This window comes from Amblyomma americanum, chromosome 11 (genome assembly GCF_052857255.1).
Source record: "Amblyomma americanum isolate KBUSLIRL-KWMA chromosome 11, ASM5285725v1, whole genome shotgun sequence".
In the NCBI taxonomy this organism is placed as follows: domain Eukaryota; kingdom Metazoa; phylum Arthropoda; class Arachnida; order Ixodida; family Ixodidae; genus Amblyomma; species Amblyomma americanum.
Window position 1 is genome coordinate 113,954,704 of NC_135507.1, and position 20,744 is coordinate 113,975,447.

Here is a 20,744-nt window from a genome sequence, read left to right on the forward strand (position 1 = left end):
CTATTGCTACAGCCGGCGCACAGGGGTAGCCGCACGACCTTAGGACACGATTCGCGGCGATATCTGGACGCACAACGCTTTTCAACTGCTTCGTTGCGCAAAAGACAGCGTGGCACATGCTTATTTTGATTGGCATGCCTTGGTGCCCCTGCCGCCGGCACATAGCGGAGAGGAGCGGCGCTGCGCGCGCCGAGTTCAACGCTATTTTCCTCCTCGGAACGAAAACGGTCTATATAATGCTGAAATTTTGTGCACTTCAGTTTGAAAGCACTGCTAACGTGCAGAAAAAGTTTCCTCAAACTGGGTCAAAAAATAAGAAAGTTGGCATTGAAAGCCGCGTCAACCCGAGGGACTGCCAATAGAGGTGGTCAAATGCATCGGGAAGCAAATCTTGGATACCTCTCCTTGCAATTTTTTTTTTCTGCTGGAAACCACTTATATGATAAATTTCGAAATCGTTGTTCGGCTTCATTTTCGGCCGGCGCCCTTTTCTGACGATATTAATTTAGGTTAAAAAAGGACGCCAAAAAAATATGGAGTTAAATTCTTTTACCAACCAGACGGACCTGTGTCGAGTATTTTCTTTTGAATTTCCGGTCGATGTTCGCCTGAATTGGTCCGAGATGGGAGCTGTCAGCATTTCATGGCTAAATGGTTTTCAGCCATTGCTAAAGTGAAAGTGCGCTGTGTACACACCGCACACATGATGCTCACATTGCGCGTTGTTCCCCGCCTGTAACACGATCCTAATGCGATTTAGCAGTAGGCTTCGCGCGACCAGCGAATCACAGAAATCGCACACTGCGTCCTCGTGATCGGCCGCTGAAAAAGTTCCATTCTGTGCGCGTGAAGATCATTAGCTGACGCGGAGATCAACATTTAGTTTTGTCGTATTATGCTGCCGATTTCAGACCCGGGGCCTGGGTTATTTTTACAACTGGATGTGAAAGATCTCCTATATAGTTGCGCTACCTCGTGCGCAATAAGGCGGCCTCAGAAGATGTAATAAACTACACCTAAGTAGCGATGCAGTACGCCACGTTGAATTACGGCCACTCCTTCTTTCGCGCTGATTCTACTGCAGCCGGTCACATCACTTTCCTCTTTCCAATCCGTGTGGCCAGACTGGTTTATGACCTTGTGGGCTGCCAACATCTCCACTTGGCGACTCGTACTTCTGTGTTCGCTCTTAACCGCAGCTATTCGCGGCTTCGGGGATCGTCTATCGCCGGCGCTACGAGGATATACGCACAAAATAGACGGAAGGAAAAACGAGAATCGTAAAGGACACCTGCGTCCTAGGCCCGCTTTTGCTCGCACCACTCCTTGTGGCAGCGCAGGTGACTGGCAGATGTCAGCGACCGCCCGTCTATTCGCTCACGTAGGCGCGCCCATTCAAGCGGCGCGTTGCTGTTTACGCGAAAAACAGCGCGCTTCGCTGACGTCAGCAGACATTCGCTGGGAAGGCGGGGCACATCAGAAGCCGCGGAAGTCCGCTTCAAGAGGGACGGAGGGCGGAAACCCGCGTCTTTGATCTTGACGTAGTGGTTGCGGCCAGCCTCTCGTTTATCTGCCGCTCGTGACAACATTCCGACACCTCACAGTGAACGACCTAGCAGACCTGACTGAGAAAGCAATTGAGCGACGAGGGTTCACTGACTCCCGGGCTACATCTTATAGCCCACCGAAACCGCTGCCAATTGTGTAGACACTTTATAGCATAAAATCTTGGTGGTAGTTCCACAAACTTGTAGCCATTCTGCACTGCCATGGCACATGTGGCCCTGACGCTTTGTGAATGCGCAGTGTTTGGCGCCGAAAGGCAAACACTGCGCTGTGCCCTCGAGAGCCATCTGACGTACCTCTGACAATGGCCACGGCGAGCGGCTTCGCTCAAGGCATACGAAAGACTGACTTGATTGCTGGAGGTATGGTGCTTGTGGACTTTGCATCTGGAATGTACTGACCTGATGTTCCCTCTCCCCCACAGAAGAGTAGCCGACCCTTAAGGCTCCCTGCTTTTCCTCTCGCTGTGAGACCAGATGCGCTAACCACCGCAGTGAGACGCAACAGCTGTAATGAAAGGCGGAATAAAGCACACAGAACACCGTACAGGACCGACTGATAGCACCGTGCAAACGTACGACGACCGCCGCTGGACAGAACAGCTGCGTTTACACGGCGCGATGCGCATGCCTGCAGTACTCATCGGCCTCCCGCGGCTGCTGTTAAACCCTTAGAGAATCCGTCAGTGCTCGCATGGTGGCCGTGCCCATGTGGTTGGTCTGGGGCTGTTAGAGCCCCGTCTACTGCTGTTTCCCTCTCCGCTTTGGAGCTACACGAAGTTCTCGAAAAACGCGGTGGCTGCTGCATGCAGCTGCTGCATCGCCGTTGCGCGCGCTGATTTGCTTCGGCGTAGCGGGTTGGTCCTTTGCAACTTGATTAAATGCCAAGTTGCCCTTTGATTTACTGGTAAAATTGGTAGGCCAGCTGTTTTCTACGACACCATTGGTCTGGCCGGCTGCGCTTTTCACGTTGCCGGAAATTAGACGTTTAGGCGTAGCGTGCGATGTCGGATAGCGTGGGGCATCCACATGTGCGCCCTTCAATGTGTGGAGGGTGAGAACAAATCTAGATGCCTCCCGAACAGAGCATCGTATTTGCGAAAACCTCTCTGTTTAAGGGCTGTGTTGAACAGCCATTTATGAGCATGCCTGTTTTTTTGCTGTAAGAAGAAAGGCCTAAAACACGATAAGGCTTAACCGCGTTTCACGGTCTTTTTCTTCTAATCAATGAAGCGCAACAAAAATTGGTACGTTAAACCAAGTAGACGTGCCAGAGCAGATATTCGTTCTTCAATTGGGGTCACTTAAGCTTCACCTTAATGATATGACGTCATTCCCTTGTCATTCTCTACTTAACATTCATAGATGTTGGTGGTGGTGGTATTGGAAAGCGATTATGGGCAGATACACTTGCAGAAGGTTATGCATGAGCAGACCCAGAGGGGGCCAGCAATTACAAGTATACTAGGTGGAGGTCCCTAGTTCGGGACCCCAGTGGCGTCGGCCGCCGCCCGGGCTCGCTCGACCAAGGCCCGCTGGTACTGTTGGTTAGAGCGGCCGCGGAGGGTCGCCTCCCAGTCCTCCCGGGTTGGGTTGGGGTGAGGGGCGTCGATTCCTTATACCACTACCAGCGCAGTGGCGCAGCGGTTAAGAGATGCGCCACTGCACTGGCAGGTGGCTGTTTCGATCGCAGCCACCGGTGCGACCCGTCTTGCTCCTCCCGAGCAACCTCTCGGGCAACTGGCCCGACAGTCCTCCGGGCTCACTCGAGCTTAGCCGAGCTTACCCGCGTTATCACCAGAGCTTACCCAAGGGTAGTAACAGGTGTTGCTAGCAACGGTACGGTGACAAGGTCTGTGGTCGGTGTTGGTAAGCGTCGGAGGTCTTTGGCACTAAAAGACGAACACAGGCGAGTGACCCTCTTCACGCATGCGATTAGCTACGCGCTGCCTGTCCAGGCTCGCGCACTTTCCCCTTTTACAGCGAAGCTGTATACCTCTACCGTCCAAGGCCATTTCCGTGTCGGCGTCGTCAGCGAACAACCCCAGGATTGTAAAAGTACCCAACTGCATAGAAACCGTATATCATAATGATCATAAAGCAGTCGTAATATAAAAAATAAACAAAGAAACCAAAACATAAACGTACAAAAAATAATAAAAAGTGAAAGAAAAATCAAGAGTAAGAAGTATAGCATAAAAATTGTACATTATACTAATCATAAAGCAGTCGTAATAAAAAGGGAAGGAAATATGTATGAAGAATAATAAAACATTAAAAAAACTTCACCTTCGTCTTTAAGAGCAGGACGCTAGAGCGCGTTGCACAATTGCCAAGGGGTCCACGGACCGCCATCGTCCGTTCGTCGCGACGCCTTGCCCGTTGGACAATTTAAGGAAAGGAAATGACGCCTGTCGCTCATTTCGTAGCGGACTCCCGAACCGCGCCGTAAGGCAAAGAAAATGAGATGAAAACTGGGTTTAAGGAAAAGAAATGACGCCTGTCTCACATATCTCGGTAGACACCGAAACCCCGCCGTAAGGGAACCAGTGTTTCCGACGCGCGGTGCCGACAATTACAACTACGCGTTCCGGTAAACATTAGGTTCGTAGCTGCCTCGAAAAGGGTTGACGTCATTCGAGGCCCTGGTGAGAATTGCAAACCACATAATGTAAGATAACGGCGCCTGAAAACAATGCCAAGCACCTTCCTTTTGCCGCGTTTTTTTTTCAGGTAAGGATTGCGGTTGCGTTTTCGTGTCGTTGTCGTAAGCAAAAAACACTATGCTAAAAATTCAATGCAAACAGCATAGCTTCGCTATCCAACCACCTTCCCAGCGTAGATTGGAGCGGTAATTTTTTTTTCAATTCCCCTTTTCCTCGAACCGCTCCAGAACGGAACAGCCTTGCATAAGCGGCAATTCTGTCATCGCTTGCTCACTCAAGTTCATTCATAGGGTAACAAAAAATATGTGCTATTGTAACAATGTTTTCCTAATACTTCCCACCCCTTATGTAGTGCCCCTTCCTTTGGCCTGTAAGAAAATAAAATGAGACACTAATCATAAACAGGCGGAGTACTTGCGTCATACGAGGAATTTGCGCGGGAGCAGAACTAATGTATCTGTGGCGGGATGGCGAAAAAATCCACGAGGTAGTGCAGGCTTACGCGCCTACATCCAGCCATGATGACCAGATCGTTGAAAGCTTCTATGAAGACGTGGAATCGGCAATCAGCAAAATAAAATCACGGTTCGCTGTACCGATGAGCGACTTCAATGCGCGAAGGTGGGAAAGAAGCACGCCAGCGATTAGGTCGTAGGCGACTATGGCATAAGCTCCAGGAATAGCAGGGAGTAGTTATTAGCAGAGTTCGTAGAGAGAAATAAATTACGGATCGTGAATGCCTTCTTCGGCGGAAACGCAAGTACAGGAAGTGGACCTGGAAGAGCCCCAATGGTGAAAATAAAAATGAAAAAGACTTCATGCTATGCGCTCACCCTGGCATCGTACAGAATGTAGATGTCCTTGGAAAGCTGTGTTGTAGCGACCACAGAATGGTAAGGTCTCAAATTAGCTCAAACTTGAAGAGGGAATGGAAGAAGCTAGTGAAGAGGAAGTCCATCAACGAGCTAGCGGTAAGAGGAAAAATGGAGGAATTCAGGATATCGCTGCAGATCAGATATTCGGGTCTAATCTTCAAACAATGAACAACAATCTCACAGCTATCATTACGGATTGCGCAGTAGAAGTGGGTGGTAGGATGGTTCGACAAGATACTTGCAAGCTATTTCATGAGACAAAAAAAACCTTATCAAAAAACGTCAGAGCATAGAAGCGTCTAACGCTACGGACAAATTCAACTGGCTAAGCTACCTACGTTAATAAATAAGCGCAAGGTAGCCGGCATAAGGAAGTTTAACATGAAGAAAATCGAGCATGCACTAAATAACGGAGGTAGCCTAAAAGCAGTGAAAAGGAAACTATCACTATAACATTTTTCACGCTTAGCAAGCGTGAGTGTCCATGATTGTTTGCATGGTTGCTGTAAGCATGGTGTGTTTTCATGCTGAAAAATCACGCTTCCTAAGCATGACTCAAAGCAGACTTAACGCTTGCCAAACGTGGGTGGAGGCAATTTTTTGCATGCTTGTTTTAGGCGTGGTGCGCTTTTCTACGCTCACGCTTGCCATGCGTGACTGGCGATCACCCGAACGCTCAACGCGAAATACAGTATTTTTACTTACCTGAAGCGGCGTTCTCCTGCTTTTTAGGCCGCTGGAAATAATTCAAAAGAAAGCTGAAAGCAGGTAATTCTTCTTGTGCTACAATTATGGGCTTTGCGGCGGGTTTTAATATACTGGTGCTAACCATTTAATAGCTAATTACAAAAAATAATTTGAAGTTTTAGTCTCGCAGCTAGATGCTAACAAGTACACTGCGCTGGGAGAACGTAACACAAATAGGTGGCTATTTTAGAAAATCAGAACTTGTTTACTAGTACAAGTAAAAGGCAAAAAATTAAGATATTCTTTCATTAATTCATTGGCTACTCTCACCATTTCGTACTCAACGGCTCATACTACGTGCTTACGCACTGCTCAAGACTGGCAATTCGTCATTGTGTATGTTGGCTGGAATGACTATGCCTTCACAACCACGCTTTCTCTCGCGTTTATACTGAATAACAAGCGGGTATCTGCACGTTTAAAAAGTGACCTATCTCATTTTATTCCCTGTCGTCGCCTTTGTAACCTTAGCATGAGCCTGCAAGTTCTAAGAAAAAGTTAATGTTCAGTTTTTGTGGAAACTGCAGTTTCGTGACAACATCTTGGACTGTGTAGCTAACGCAAGTATTGCAAAAGGAGGTCATCGTATTTCAACATCGTTTAGAAGCTGCATTATGAAAACATCCAATCCGTAAAGTTGATAGGTTTTATATCGTGCCAGAAAATTAGCTTAGAGAGCGCGAATTTGTTTAATAGTTTTCTGACGAGCTCAAGCTCCGTTTAAGGCCGTGCAAGGTAAATTTCATAAGTATCTTGCGCAAGTGCACCTAGCGAGTCCTGCAGCTAAACCTCTGATGTGCATTCTTACGGCGTCATCCCCTATACGATTGTAAATAAAATTAAGTGAGGAATGCTGCCAGGGTTTACATGTAGAAGCAAAGCTCCGGAGAACTTAATGCACGCGAAGCGAAAAGAAATTTGCGTTGAGGTTTTTATTGAGAGTAAGTTACGAAAATGCTTCCGTAGAAGAACAATCCGAGAAAAAATACAATAAGTAGAAAATAGGCACAAGATGAGTCCTTGAAGCCGTTTCAAAGGAGCCCATAAACACTGCTATGTAAAGTCAGGCCGGAATGAAACGCGAGTACGCATATGCAGCACTTTTCAATATACTTGCGTAAATTTTTCCCCTTGAAAATGAATCAGACTAGCTGTGCACTGCTACTGCAACAACACAGGTAAGATATTTTGTTTTGTTGCCACACGCTGTTTGCCTTTCATTCCGGTCTGACTGTATATTTCTCTCAAATTGGAGCTTCTACAACAAAATCCCGCAGCGGCCCTTTTGCGCGCATGTAATTTCGACTATACCGGCACATCCTACCACAGCTTGAATAAAATCTCCGTATACGTAATGCCCTTTACGTAATACACGTACAAAACACTAAGGCCTTCTCTGTGATGTGTAGGGTTGCAAGGTAACGACCGCACGGGCACTTTGCAGCATACCAGCTGCTTTCTGCCGCCCCGTGAAATGCACGGTCCAACGATGTGTCTGAAAGAAACCTGGAAAAGATAAAATTAACAAAATAAAGTGGTACCTGATGGAGTGAGCCGTTGGCAAATCTCACTTGGTGGAGGAAAACAAATTTATAAAAGCTCTTTCAGTGGCGCAGCCTCACATTGGGACTGCGGCGTTAAGCATTCAGTATACACGGCTCAAAAATTAGTAGTGTTGGCATAATGAACAGGTTTAAAATGCGCATGCATCTTCGGTTGTGATAAACGATTTCACTCACCTTTGAGATTGGGCCAATTAAAGCGAGCCTTGTCCGCAGGTATGTGTCGAGGCCAGTGTACGACATACAGTTTCGCGGCTGTTTCGTTTCATGGCTCATCACACAGCTGCCCCTTGCAGAATCGCTTCTTGGTCCGGAGCGCATTAGCTTGTCTGTAATGAGTTCTCTTTGACAGGACTGCTTCAATAACTTAAGTCGTCAACTGCGAAGAGAAAGCTTAGCTCTCTTATAAAGAAATAGCATTGAAAAAGCCTGAGATATGCAGGCGTATAGAAACCGCCATGGTGGCTGCTCCCCAGTAATCCTCACTCGCCGTGGACTCTGGACCCCTGCTGGTCGCATTTTGCAGCACGTGATGCAGACTTGTCTGAACAGAACAGTACATTATTAGCTTGTGCCTTGTCAATTATTTTTGTTTATAAGTGACTATGATCGCATGCTTTCATCTTCTATAGCTACGCATAACGTGGAGTTGTTTTGTGCGCACCATGTATGGATGTTGTTGATTTGTTCAACCAACAACGATTTTACTCACTAAAAAGAACGCCATATCCTGCGTCTCCTTTTAAGGCACAGAGTTTAATCGCTTAAGGACGCAATGCGTCAGAGGAATCCAACAACAATACGTCTAGTTGCAAACTTCTTACTGAGCAGAAATTACGACGATATATATATATATATATATATATATATATATATATATATATATATATATATATATATATATATATATATATATAATTATATATATATATATATATATATATATATATATATATATATATATATATATATATATATATATATATTAAGGAAGCCAACAGTCACCGAAACCAAGGTACATAGGGGAATGTTGTTTTTAATTTTTTTTTTAATTTGTCGTGCCAATCAATCGGTTTTTAAAGAAAATTACTTATAAAGCAGCAGAAAAAACAACCATGCCACCGGTGGGATCCGAACCCATGACCTCCGAATATCGCGTCCGGTGCTCTTATACCTTGTCTATATATATATATATATATATATATATATATATATATATATATATATATATATATGTATATATATATATATATACTACCATCGATTCCAAGCTGACGCTACCCAGCCGACTGCAAGTCGCCGTTCTAGTTTTTCTTTACCTCTGCTCAGTTGCAGAAGCGAGGTGTTCTTGCTCTTGTTGTCCGCTCTTACTACAGCTTATCTTGTGGCTTGCCGAGGACAGTGCAAGCGAAAATTATAAACACATTGGTTCAGAATTAAAAATTTGTAGCATAGGAGAGTTCATGACACGCAAGGAAAACAAAAAGAGGCCGCAAACCGGTTCGATAATTGGTTTATGGTTGGTTTGGTTTTTTTTTGTGTGTGGGGGGGGGGGGGGGGGTTAACGTCCCAAAGCGAGTCACGCAATGAGGGACGCCGTAGTGAAGGACTATATTGGGTTTAGCGACTCAGGCTAACAGGGACACCATAGTGGAGGGCTCCGGATAATTTCTACCACCTGGGATTCCTTAACTTGCACGAACATCGCTGAGCACACAGGTCTCTAGCATTTCGCCTTCATCGAAATGCGACCACTGCGGCCGGGATCGAACCCGCGTCTTTCGGCAGCCAAGCAGCGTAACCACTAAGGCACCGCGGCGGCAAGGTACCCGTGTGGGCCCGGAAACGTTTTGTTTCCTCTCTTCTAATTTTGCGAGTGCTCATTTGTTGCTCTTAGGGAACTGGTAAGACGCCGATGCATCGGAAAATCTGCACATAGCATCATGCTGTCAATACAACCGAAAAGAGAGGGCCGAGTGCTGCAAGAAAAGTTGTTGTTTACCTCAGTAAACTCAGGCACATGCCCACGCGGGGGGATTGGCCAAGGTGCGGTGGTGGATTTTGCACTTCGTCACATTCGACTAGCCAGTGGGTGGCACGCTGTGTACAGCCTTTTTTCCCTACGTCATCTTCGAGTAAACGATGCGTGTTGGGTCCATCTCTCCGCTGTCACCACTGCTGTGCGGCTATGGTCGTTACGGTAGAGCGGCCGAATTCCATGGAAGTCGGTGAGGCGTCCACGCAAGGGCACCACGACTGCAGAAAGTCGACGTCGGAACAAACGGAAAGGGCCTTATTCACAATATACACACATGGTAGTACATAAGGCTACGCACGGCGTTTAAGGCAGAAAGCTTGGCTGGGTGGAGCATAGATAGAGAGGACCTACCAGTATCGCTAAATAACTGGGGCGAAGGGAGAGGGCAGCACAAACGGTAGAGATTAACTGACGTTTATTCTCACAAAACCACACATTTTCATAGGCAGCGATCATCACGGGCCAGAAAGTATCAACAAGCAAACCGCATTCGCGTCGGCACCATCCGATACAAGAACTTGAATCTGTTGGCAGAAAGAAAAACATTTGGATCACTCACACATGACTGCCTTTCCACGTGCATGAGAAATGCTTTCACTGTCTCTCACTCAGTAAATTTAATTGTTGTTCGTTCCCTATCTTAGGAGGGGTTCAGATCATCTCCAACCTTGTTGATTCAGCGGTGGCGAAGGAGGAGGCGATCGATGATGCAGATGATGAAGCGAAAAATATATGTACAGAAATATACTAATGCACACTAAGTTACACAAGTAACGCCACACAAAAAATACAAGCTCTAACTTAAGAGAAGCGATCTCACACAGAAACAACACTCAAAGACTTTACCTATCGACTGAATTAGTAAACATAAGGAAATTCATAAACAAGCATAGTATCATTAGTATTATAAGCGCCAGTCAGCACGGCTTCACACCGCCGAGATCAACAGGATCTGTTGTAGTCCTCATGGAAGTCTTAAAAAGAGCCCTCCAAGACAACAATATTGCCATAGTTGTGTATTTAGATATTAAGAAGGCGTTCGATCAATACCGTTAATCATACCATATTACTAGGTAAACTTCGTAATTACGGTTTTGAAGGGAAAATAGAAAAGTTATTTACCGGTTACCTCACAACCGCGAATAGCGTGTTGCAATGAATAACTTGATCTCTAAACCGCAAGCCGTGCTGACTGAGGTGCCACAGGACTGAGTACTGGGACCGGTCTTCTTTTCGTTCTACGTAAACGACTTTCCGTCAACCTTAAAATATTCCCAAGCGTTAGTGTACGCCGCTGATGACACGGCGTTAGTATTTATAGGAGACTCAATACGAGAACTAAACAGCAAAATACACGAAGAACTAGTTAGGGTCTTGAAGTAGTTTACTATCGACCAGCTCACCGTTAATACTCAGAAAAAAAATGCACTGTGTTCTGCTCTAGGGTAAAAAATTTAAACTGCAACGATATCACATTGTATGAAGACAATGAGCCGATACAACATGCAACAAGCCTCAAATGCAATGGCGTGCATTTCGATAATGACATACACTGGAGAAATCACATAAAACAAGTTTGTTCTAAACTTGCATATGGATGTCACATTCTCTTGAAAGCGCGAGAATGTTTTGATTACTCTATTCTACGCATACTATATTTTGCTTTTACACACAGTCAGTAAGTTAATGCATAGAATCTTGGGGCAACACACACCCCACATATCTTGAAGCCTCAGTCCGACAACAAAACAAATCGTTAGTAAATATCACATTCAAAACACACTTGCCCCAGTAAGATATTCTTTGAGACAGCCCATATTTTACCTTTATTGTTTATTAATACGTTAAAAACAGGATAGAATTTTCATAAAATGCTACAATCCACTGGCCCGTTTCACTATAGTATCTTTATAACTCCTGAAAGGGACACTAGAGCCGCAAGTATAATCCATTTTAACTTACCAATATTCCGCAATACTTAGGAGGAAAGGCTGATTGAGTTCAACGTAGCACTAATATGGAATGGAATTCCTAATGATGTTAAAATACAAAGTAAATTTTGACAATCCATTAAAATGTTCTTGCTGAGTCTGTAATTTTGAGGAGGGATCGGTGTCTAAGTTTTGCGCCGAAATGATTCTGTTCGTTGTTATCGCGTTAAGGTTGTGTACAAAGAATGTCCGCATGATCAACAGATGTATATACGAACATGTTTGAAATAAACTGATGCGCAGAGTATGTGGTGATTTTATTATATTGAATTTTTGTGAGACGTGTTCTCTCCACCTGCTGCATTGCAAGGTATCTTTGTGATGGACCGGACAATAGCCTTTGGTATAGGTCCAGTACCACTGTACATAGCTTCACTGTTGTTATTTCAGTTGCCAAGTAAAAATAAAGGGTTTTGGTTAAAGCCTTGGTATTCCTCATAGGGAGGGAGCCACCAAATTTTTCGCTGACGTGCTATTTGCTTCAAACGTTGCGTATTGCCCCAGGACGCGTGATACGCGCTACGCGATTCATATATGCGAGGTACATAACTTATTAGTGCATTATTATTACTGAGTGATTTCGATTTCTGAGCACTGGGGTGCTCTGTGAAGCCATGATCAGGGAAGAGCAGCAACCCTGGTCACGTGGGACCCAAAAGTTGTGACACACGGGCTGCTTCGTCGTCTGCTCTCGTACCCGTGCTGCATACCGGTGCCATTCGAAATACCGGCAAACTTGGTCAGTGATCCGATATTCTGAGAAAAGTCAAGCAAGCAAGGGACGACACCAAGTTCTGAAGCCAAGGCCTATTCGTACCGCTGTTTGGTGTCGAAGGGCGAACATATGAAATGTAGTCGCTCGTTTCCCTTATTCGTAGTACGGAGAAGGTGTAGACAAAAGCAACTATAGTCATCGTCTCATCAACTTGAAAGTTTCACTCGACCGACGATTTTGGCGCCGTCCAGTCGACCGCCGAGTCGCCGACGCAGCGCCTAGCCGATGTCGTGCGTCGCTCTTAAAGTACGTCACGTTAGTGTGTGTGATGTCAATAATATTCACTGATATCGTTCCCATGGTCACGCGTCGGCATGCAATTACCACGCTAGCGACGGGTCTCGATCGTGAGGAAGAGCATTTAAATTTAAGGACTCTTTGGAGCTTAATTAAAATATATTTTAAGCGTTGGTCGCATCCAATACTTGGCCGTGGGTGACCGTGCAAACAGAGGAAGCCCATCACATATTTTCTATAGTCTCAAAATTTGGTAACTCAAACCCTTTAAGTGCGTGCTGAGCATGGAGCCTCTACTTATACTGATGTCTGATGCTATTGCGCCCCATTTTAAGGGTTCCACATATAAAGAAGTTAGGGCGGTCGTGTACCGAGGCCCGCCGTGCACTTCGCTCACCAATGCAGTTTTAAAACAAAGTAGCCACCACTCCTGAAGGTTGGGCACCTCCTCGGACCCAGGGCTCGGCTAAAAACAAAAATAAACGCAAGAAAACATTCACGACACCCTCTTCGCGCGATGCCCTCTCCGTTTCCACTTTGCACGTGCGCCTTCGCGTCCGGCTTTTCGCCGCCGCACCTGCATGGCCCTTCTCAGAGAATGCCTTTTTCGCTAACTGGCAGGACGAGTGACGCGGAAGTGTCGGCCATGGCGATGCGCACAGCAGGCAACGAGCCTGGCATGAATGCCTGCAAATGGAAGGGCAAAACTGTCCGCATGTTTCCGCTGTATGCGCCGTGGGAACGCCAGACCGGATCCAGCGGCGCCGCCTGCTACCCTTCGTACGCGCCCCGCGAGTTTCCTCGGCGCCGGCGGGTGCCAGCGGGTCGGAGCCTTCTGCCGTCGTAGCCGTTCTTAGCAGAGTGCCTCGATGCGCGCGCCCCTCTCAGCCTCGGAGGAGGGCGCGCGCGTCGAGGCACCCTAGCTGCATAGTCATCATACCGGAGACGTACTAGCCTCGACGTACACCGGTTTACCGGAACCCTCCTGCGCACGCGCAGTGGCATTGTTAGCGTCAGGCGGGGCACGCCATCACCCTCAGAGAATTGGTTGGGCACCCGCAGTGGCTCCGCCCGACGACAGCAATGCCACTGCGCGTGCGCAGGAGGGTTCCGGTATACCGAGAACTCTCCGCGCAGACCGGAGGCGTACATAACATCCAGATAAAATATTAAAGAAGAAACTAACGAAGCCATAATGAGGCGCGGCCTTTCATGCTCCTTCTGGTCTGAATTTACGGATATTACAGGTGTCTGCTCAAAAAAGGGGCAACATCCTTTTTCGCTTTCATCAATCAGTTCATGTCCATTGTTTGTGTTGTCTTCTCTCCCCTGTTATTTAGCGCTACTACTATGTCCTCTCTATCGGCACGGTGGCCGACAGCATAACGGCTCCTCGGGACGGGCTTGCACCAACCACGGGGACTAACTACATCGGAGCGTCTCGGTCTCTGCTTTCTCGCCGTAGTAGTAAGTGGATGAAAGGGGAAGAGGAAAGGAAAATGCACGGGCCTGTGACTGGTGTTAAAGCACCACCACCACTGCCGGCGTGCAGATAGAGAGAAGGATAGGTAGGGTTTCAGAGGAAGAAGGAAAAAAGGGAAAAAAGTGGGGAGTATACAGATGCGGGAGACGCCGTCATCAGTCAGTCAGCTGCCTTGGGCTAGCAATAGCCGTCCAGACCCGTCTCCTCCAGGAAGGCGAGGAGAGACCGGAACGCCTTGGAAGCGTTGGGGCCGGTGGGGAAGAGGAGGGCACTGGCCGAGTTTGATGGAAGGCTCAGGTCCCTGTAGCAGGCAGCCAGCTTTGCCTGGTGGGTGGCCAAGGCAGGGCAATCGAGGAGGAGGTGGTCGATGGTCTCCTCCGAATGGCCACAGCGGGAGCAGTCCGCCGTGAGGGCCAAACCATTGCGGTGGAGCCTAGCCCCGGTCCAGGAGCATCCGATGCGGAGCCGGAGCAGGAGGGACCTCTGCCGTCTTGTGATCCCCTTGTCTGGCAGGCGTTGTGGGGGTTTCCCTTGGACCTGCGGGCTCGCTTTTTATAGTCAGTTTACAGAGAGTCGTTTACGTTGTGCACAACAGATGGCGCCACAGTGGCGGCCTTCCTTTATGGCCTTCACAGCTGTCGTTTACAGCATTAGTGTGCAGTACTAACGGCTGTTCGCATCTTTTGTGCAAATGCCATGTGAATTTTTATCACCGCTGCTTTTGAAGCGGACGTCAAGCGCATTTTGGAAGGACTATGCAAGGAAGCAAAGCTTATCTTCCTGTGGCGCGATGGTGAAAGATATCTACGATGCACTCCGTGGCACAAGTCGCAGATTTTTGCGAGCTGTCTGAGGACAGAGCGACTAGGAGCTGAACCGAAAAGAAGGACAAAATGATCATAAACCCAATCGCCAGCTTACTTCAGCGCCGGCAGTAAATGCGGGAGTGGATAATGATCTGGTGATCTCTTCAACAGCGATATATTGCTCAGCTGTACTGTCGCAGTGTATCAAAAGGAATATTTTTGCGGTTATCAGTGCAACACGTTCATAATGAAGTCATAGCACGGAGAAAGCCGGGCAGCGTGTGTGCCTTGCTCACATTGGACGACACTTATCCAATACGACGAACAATCGACGCGGCAGTGGTGAAATTTATCTTGATAGGATGTTGCATATTTCAGCCGGCTGCAGCTGACTACAAGTGGGAGACCTGAACTCAGACGCAGTTTTAAGTCCTGTACAGAGCACAGCCGAACGGCACTGAGCTTCTGAACCGGCCGTCTAATGTGCACAGTCTTCTTTTGTTCGCTACAACATAAAAATAAAGGGAATACAAAATAATATCTACGCAATTTGCAGGTGATCCCGTGCGCGTCTACGTTAAGTTTTTTAATTGTTCAGAGCTAAGCGAAGAACATCTTAATTGCGTGGTCATTTCTTCTTTCGGCAAAAATACAGTGCCCTGGAAAGGAACCTGTCGAATAATACTGAGTTTTTATTCTGTGCAGCATGGCAACGAATTTTGGCGGTTAACAAAGGGCATTACACGCTAAATCGAGAAAAAAACATAATCACAGCAGGATGCGGGGTTGGTCGACACATTCGGGACGATACGGAGGGCTCTGTGGGAGAGGATTTGGCCTTGTTGTTGTTGCTGTTAGTGGATATTTAGTAATTTAAAAAATGGAAGAAACAGGTGTTGTTAGCCGCGGTGGACGGATTCAGGCTGATGATCAAGTGGAGGGAAAATCCTTACGTTGGAGCTCGTAATGCCGAGATTATGATACAATGGCGCCAAGTACCTCCGCTTTACGCAGAAGGGTCGCCAAGCCGTTGCTCCCGCTCTCCGCCCTATACTTCACACGTGGAAAGAAGGACGTCGCCAGCGTGTGCGCAGATGGAGACGCAACGGCCGGAGAAGAGACGACCCCGATGTTCGCGCTCCTGAAGCGGAGAGGAAGCAGCGATGTGGGCACGACCTCATATATGAACGAACAGTTCGAATGGGAAACAAATCCGGCCAGCACAACAGCTGTGCAGACCTCGAGCTTGGAAGAACATTACCGATGCAATAAATTCATGACACGTGCACGCACACATATGTGTACTCATGCGTGGTGCTTTGCTGTACGTCACTGTTGCGGAGGGAGCTCACGAAGCATCACCACAATCTAAACAAGGACTTAGTGAGCAGCGTCCTCGATAGTCGCCTGATGATTTTTCGTTACGATAACGTTTAGATGCTCTTCTTGCAGAAACACCGGGTTTCTCTGTAAAATAATTCTCTAAATGGTCGACAGGTTCGTAACATCATCAGCACCGCCAAATTTTAAAATCTAATCTGTGGACAGGAATGTTCAACTGCCATTCATTGGATTCTAATATAGGATTATATTAACCCGACCCACTCGGCCAACTTATTGCACCCAGTAAGTCCTTCTAATCAACATTATTACAACCCTTAATCCACGCTAATCTACATTACTACACCCTGCGGGTTACATTGTTAATCGGCGGGTGCATATTGCAACCGCGCAAAACGACGAGGGACGAAGAGAAGAATGCACAAGACACAAGGCGGAACTTCAACCGATGTTTACTGCAAGGAAAACCACATATATACAAGATTCGTAACCACACCTGACAGACAGGAGACACTATCACGTGACACTGGCATGCGGGCATGTATATATGTGGTTTTCCTTGTAGTAAACATCAGTTGAAGTTCCGCCTTGTGTCTTGTGCGTTCTTCTCTTCGTCCCTCGTCGTTTTGCGCGGTTGCAATATGCACTGCCCAGTTAACCACCAACAAGATCGCCTTTGCCTTTTAAATACATTGTTAATCTACACCCCGTCGCATCTATAACGTGAAAAGGAGCACATGAGCCCGATAGGAGCGGACCTAAAGAGCAGGAATTTCTTCTTAACGTGGCCTTATGAGGCCACGAACAATGGAAGACGCCCTGGAACACCACGCGCCATTGGTGTGAACCTGGCTGGACCTGACTTCGCCTCAGGTTACTTCGTAGGCGCGAATGATGACTGCACACTGGAGAGACATGCTCCTATTGCACATGAAATGCGAATACTCTGTGAGTGACAAGAATATAACCAAGACGATTAGGAGAAGGTTGCCATCAGGGCTTTAAATTCGATTTGTTACATCGCGAGCCTGCAGCAGTTCGTCAGCAGCAGGCTTGCGGCGAGGCGCACATGACCGCGCTGGTGAGCCAGGAAAGGGTCTTGATAGTGAAGAAGCAGAGGAGCATGACACAGTTCTGAAAGAAATAAGCGCCACAATTGTCTGTCTTTCTATTTGCGGCTGTATTATGGGAAGTCCACTTACTACGAACTTCGCGTACAACTATCGCAACCAGCACGACCTCCTGGTTTGTTATAAGTGGGCTCCATTGTATAACTTCTTTTTTGTCCACCTTTGGTTACAGGCGCGAAAACAGACACAACACGAGGCAGAAAGACGGGACTGGACGCCCCGTCCCGTCTTTCTGCCTTGTGTTGTGTCTGTTTTCGCGCCTGTAACCAAATATTTACAGTTACCAACTTGCCCTCCCAAGACGTTCTTTTAATCTGGTTTGTCCTTTTCTTGTTCTTATACTTAACTCGATTGATAGTTCTAATTGCTGATTATAATAGCGCTCAGTTTTTTAATTCTTAATTCCTTCCTGTGATGCCTGGAACTTTGGGTGGCGTGGTAAATAAATAAACAGAAAACTCATAAAATGTGCCCGCAAATGCCAAACGAGCCGGAGCAACTTCATAGGGCATGCGTCGACAACACAATTACCTTAATAATTTATAAGTGGCAAGGAATATTCTAGATGCATGCTTAAAATGCCGAAAATATTCTCGAACTTGCATAAACAGCAGTGCGTTCTTAGGATTGTCAAAGATTATTCTCGTCTCCTGAAGCACATGTTCTGATAGGGCCGTGTGCCGGAGGCGGAAAACGAATATCGAACATGAAAAAAGAACATAGCAACGCTTTGTGGCCCCATAATACGGCATCACTGGTTGTACACACTCCATACCTTCTGTCTGGTGAGCAAAAAAAAAAACATGGCATGTTCTTTGTGCAGGCCTTTTTTTTAATTTTTCCACACCTGGGATGTTAAAGCATTATTGTAAAACAATTCGCCTTTTAGGGTGGTGCTTAGGATAGCTGCTTGTTATTTTATCATTCTGCATTCAGCTGCATCCCAGCAAAGCTGTAGGCAGATTTCGTCCTGAGGAGTTCTTCGGTATTTTGCAAAGCTATTCAATTGAAATGTGCCAACTAGCCCGCCAGAAAGTTCTTTTGCAAAGCTGGTCTGGAGCGGTTGCGCGGGGGGTAGGTAAGGAAGGGGGGGGGGGGGGGCGCAGCCCGGTAACCGCCTGGGGTGCACCACAACTGAGCCGCGCGGGGAGGGGGAAGGAAAGCGTGAGCGGAGAGGAAGATGCCTGCCGGAGAGACTGGCGAATTGATCGCTCCCTTAGAACGCGAGCGGCCCCTGGCGGCGAAAACTGGAAGACGCGCTACTCGGCCCGAGAGACGGTCACTTGCCAAACAGCCCTTTACTGAAATATTTATTCCCTAGCTCCCCTGACAACCCTCCTCCATAGCACGTTCGCACCGCAGCTGCCGCCTATTGACGGTTGCACCTACTGAAACTTGCAGTGGCCCACTAGCCAACAAGAAAATTTCCAGAGCATGCTTCGAGCTGCTGCCGATAGGAGCTAGTTTTACCTTTGACAGCCGTTGCTTTTGTGATCGCATGAAAAAAAAGAAAACACGAGAAGCAACGGCCACCGATATGCCACGTGCTGCGCAGAACCAAGCGCAGTTGCTGCGCCTCTTGGAAATCATGCCGGACTCTTGATTTTCGTGCGCATAGCAAAAGCAAAGTTAGCTTTACCGCAAAGCAGGCGTGCCTTGGCGGAGCTGCCGCGCTTAAGCACACGACGCAGCGGCGGCCCCACTTGCAGCTGTCACTGCGCTTGTGCGCTCGTTCCCAAGGCGCCCGCGAGAGGCGCTCCGCGGAGCGCTGGCCACCCAGAGCGGTGTTCAAGGTTGAAGTAGACGACCGTGTACAATGTGTACGTTATTTGGAATAAAATATTGTATTTTATTGTAAATGCTCTCCAATTATGCTTCTGTCAACAGTGAAATATCAAGGAGTGCTCTTCGCCTCAGGCATGTCTAGGAACAGCCATCTGTCTTTCGTTTGTTTTTAACTCCAGAGTGAGAGAGTGAGAGAGTGAGTGAGGAGTCTTGCTGCTTGCCCGAAGATTGCCGATGTCTTCCAGGCTGAGCGTGGTTGGCGCCCCTAGTCCAAGGCACCACTGTCCCTGGCCATCCGGCATGCGTGGCTCACTAGGTCCCTTTGGACCTTGAACTGGCTGCTGGTTAGCCGGTCCCCCCACTGCTCCGCATTTGGCTCTTTGTTACCTGGGAAAGCTACATTGTGTATGCATTCCCATGTGATATGATACAGCGTGGGGGTTGCCCCGCACCCCGGACATGTATCCCAATACTGCTCCGGTTACATCTTATGTAGAATGTGAAGGTTGTGGAAGGCTCCTGTTTGGAGTCTTCGCCAACATGTCCTCTGTCCAGAAAGTAGCATCTTAACTGCTGAATTCCTCTATTAAGAACCCTCGCCATTTGTGTATATTACGTGAGCAAATTATATTCGCCTTAGTCTACAATATTTTAAAAGGTATGGAACCCGTTATAGTTACTTTTTCCCAGCTCCTTGGAGAAAGAGGTCAACTCCATTTCCAAATCAGCCCTTAAATCGGTTATGTATGGTTTGTCACGTGACGAATAAGCAATTTTTTAGTTTTTCTTGTACCTGTCTTGTCCTACTTGTTTACTGAAACTGCTGTGCCTGAACACATCTGGACAAAATATATTTGAACACTCGTCTACACACTTGTCTAAGAAATTACGCCCTGTTATGCTTTTATTGCATTCGTCGCTGCATGGCGGGCTTAATACCGCTTTTGAAGGCATGAGGAGTTAAGCACTATTCACGTAAATGTTCGTGCGCGATAGGGCCCGGTTTCGAGCCCCAGGTCAATGGGAAATGGCACAAGTGTACTCCCCGATGCACTGTTCGAGCGCTTTTGGCAGGTGTGTGGACGACTGTGCACCATACTCTGTGCGAGATTTTCCTTCTCGCGTGCGCTTTTTATTGCCTAGAGTACGCTGAGAGTCTTCGCAAGTATTTCGTCTCACTTCTTCTTACATATATTGAGGAGTATTCTGCGTGTGTAAACTACAAACAAATCTAAATCGTGTATTCAGAAGTTCAGCTCTTAATTGCGGTGCTCTGCTCTGGGGCATCTGTTGTTTTATATCAGATGGCATTTCCTTGTTTCTGTTATAGTTTTTCTTTTTGTGATCGTATGTGCCAGATGTGACACCTGCTGCTGGACACTGCCACGCAAGCCTTTTGTGGCGCGGGCAGGCCTTTATTTGGTTTGTGTTCTCGCATAGTGTAGGTGATTCTTTTGATATCTTGGCTGGCTCTAACGCTTTTATGTTTGTGTGTCCCTTGATTAGATGCGTATAAATATGAGCCATGTCGAAAATAAACTCAGTTGAAAGTTTGCGCTCGTGTCTTGTGGTGTTCTTATGTGGTGCTGTCCCCTTGTCTTGATCATTGCGCTCCCCAGTTTCAGTTGTATTCTCTGCAAAGGAAATAAAGCGTTCATTACTATCATTATTTCGTTTGACAAAAATGCAGTATACAACCCAAAGCCATCAATCAGGCAGCTGCCGGTAAAAGGCATAGCCAGC

General features: G+C 47.1%; 1 protein-coding gene across 1 annotated transcript in view; it reads left to right on the top strand.

Moving 5' to 3' along the window:
• Positions 1 to 20,744, top strand: part of LOC144110070 (arrestin domain-containing protein 3-like) — a 547,381-nt gene that overhangs the window by 418,841 nt on the left and 107,796 nt on the right. The window lies entirely within an intron of this gene.